Source organism: Petaurus breviceps, unplaced genomic scaffold (assembly GCF_028583685.1).
Source record: "Petaurus breviceps papuanus isolate PSGF00001 unplaced genomic scaffold, PetGlider_PUasm1.0 151, whole genome shotgun sequence".
Taxonomy (NCBI): domain Eukaryota; kingdom Metazoa; phylum Chordata; class Mammalia; order Diprotodontia; family Petauridae; genus Petaurus; species Petaurus breviceps.
The window spans coordinates 14,051,713-14,054,158 of NW_027185712.1; the positions used below are offsets into that span (position 1 = coordinate 14,051,713).

Genomic DNA, 2,446 nt, shown 5'->3' on the forward strand with positions numbered 1-2,446 from the left:
CTGTATCTCTCTCTCTCTCTGTCTCTGTCTCTCTGTCTCTCTCTGTCTCTCTGTCTCTCTCTGTCTCTGTCTCTCTGTCTCTCTGTCTCTCTCTGTCTTTCTCTCTCCCTCCCTTCCTCCCTCTCTCCCTCTCCCCCCCCCCATAGTATCTCTCCTTCTGTCTGGGATGGTCTGCTTAAAGTAAATATGCTAGTCAGCTGATAAGGCTGACTTTACCCTGAGGTAGAACTCAACTTCTTTCATTGCAAAGGCAAGTGTCTACTTGGCCTTGTTGAGTCCCGGCCATTTCCTGAAGTCTATCTGAATTATGGGTCCTTATGTGTGATTCTTTTCTGTAATTACCACTTTCTCTTCCTATTTCAAAGTGCCATCTTAGATGTCCCACTAAGTTCCCTTTTCCTGTATGATAAACACCTTCAGTAATCAGTACATTTGCAGAGTAGAGATGATAGGCAATTCTAAGCCCAATGAGTGATCATCCCTATTCCACTCCAAACTATCAGCTCTACCTACATCTCCAAGTCCTCGTTGATGACTCATGACTCCATGTCCCCCAACATAGCAGTCTTCTAAGATTTTATCATTACAATTTTACCATAGGAAAAAACTCTCACATGGTAATGGATGGCTGTTAATAGAATAATAAGAATAAGTAATAATGGGAAGTCTTTTTTGACAATCGCAATACACAAACAGATCAATATGAGTATTCCTCCCTATGATACAGATCATACCCCATCCTTGCCTGCTCATCCTGTGTGACCCTTGTCTATGGCCTCCCATAAGTTTGCTACTCCTAGGAGGTCCACCCAATTTGATGGGGCACTTGGCTCTTGCCAAGTGGCCAGCCCTTCTACATTTTTTATCTTATATTTCTGTGGTGACATTTTTTGCACTACTTTTACAATGTATATATTTATATAGTACGTTTGTATGTATACACACCTATTTTATATGCATATGTATATACATGTGTGCATGTACACATATACATGTACACACATGTGCACACACAGGCACACACACAATGCCCGAAGTGTGTACTGTCCTCAGATGGTAAAAAAGTAGATCAAATATTTGCTGATTAAGGAAGCTTTTAGGCTATTTTGTTCTCCCTCGTCTGTCAATTGACTTACAAAAGTTAAACGTACATATAAAATTATTATACTCAGTATCAAGCTCCTTTATTCTTTCCATTTCTTTTCCCTTTTCTTTCTTTTTTGGTATTGATAGCTTGTTTAAATATGTCATACGGAGCTGTTTTAATTGAATCACATGTCTTTGCATGATTATTCTCTTGTCCAATTTGGTTTCAGTTTTGATCTTTGCTCTGTTAAGTCTGTGGCCCAATTGTGCACAGCTGATTCAGGAAGAAGTCCCATGTCAATAACAAGTCATTTCCAACCTGTTAGGATATAATCAATTCCCTTTTTTCTGATGTTGTCTGGCACTCTCCATGTCCAGAATTGTCTGATTTTTTTCTCAATGTATTAGAGATTTATGTGAATGAAATTTCTATATAATCTCTAAGTCTGGTTCCTCTCATTCTTTACTCCTGAACAATGTTTTCATACATAATATATGTATGTATATATTAGTGTGTCCATATATCCATATACACATACATGTGTGCATGCATATATGTATATACATGTGCGTGTACTTGTGCATATACATAGCCTCTGACACATACTAATTGTATTCCTCTGGAAAGTCACTTAACCACTCAATGATCTAGGACAAATTGCAAAGAACACATGAATCTTTATAGGTAAAAGGAATTTCCTTACCTGGGAGTTCCCCATACCAGCTTCAGTCCTTACCTTAATTTTTTCTGACCTTGCCACCTTTACATGGAAGTCACAAAGTATCTGTCCAACTTCTTTACATTATCATTCTGTGGGAAAAAAATGTTGGTGACTAAGCTACAATTCCTTGCATTGTGGTATTGTTGCAATACCTGTTATAAGCAATGCGGATTTGGGCCAAATATAAGGGAAAACATTCCAATAAGTGGAGTTGTCCCAAAATTCACTTAAGTGTTTCAGGAGGCAGTGGTGGAGGGCAGATGTCTACTTAGAGGTTTGCTGTAGAGAATATTCCTGTTCAGGATTGTGTAGGGATAGACAGACTCTGAGGGCTCTTCCAGCTCTAAGATTCTAGGATTCTGTGCATTTTTCAGCAGTTCATGTAGGGAAAACAAAAAGAAAAAGCCTCGGGGTTTTAGTGAACCATAAGCAAGTAGACTAGCATAAGCTCCACAAGGGCAAGATACTTAGTAAGTGTCTGCTTTTAATTTTTGCTTGTTAAATTGACAAAAGCCAGCAGTTTAATAATGATGGAAAGAAAGAAAGAAAGAAAGAAAGAGAGAGAGAGAGAGAGAGAGAGAGAAGGAAGGAAGGAAGGAAGGAAGGAAGGAAGGAAGGAAGGAAAGAAAGAAAGAAAG

At 38.6% G+C, this 2,446-nt stretch overlaps 1 protein-coding gene across 10 annotated transcripts in view; it reads left to right on the top strand.

Annotated features, from left to right (window-relative positions):
* Window positions 1-2,446, top strand: part of CELF4 (CUGBP Elav-like family member 4) — a 599,657-nt gene that overhangs the window by 496,506 nt on the left and 100,705 nt on the right. The window lies entirely within an intron of this gene.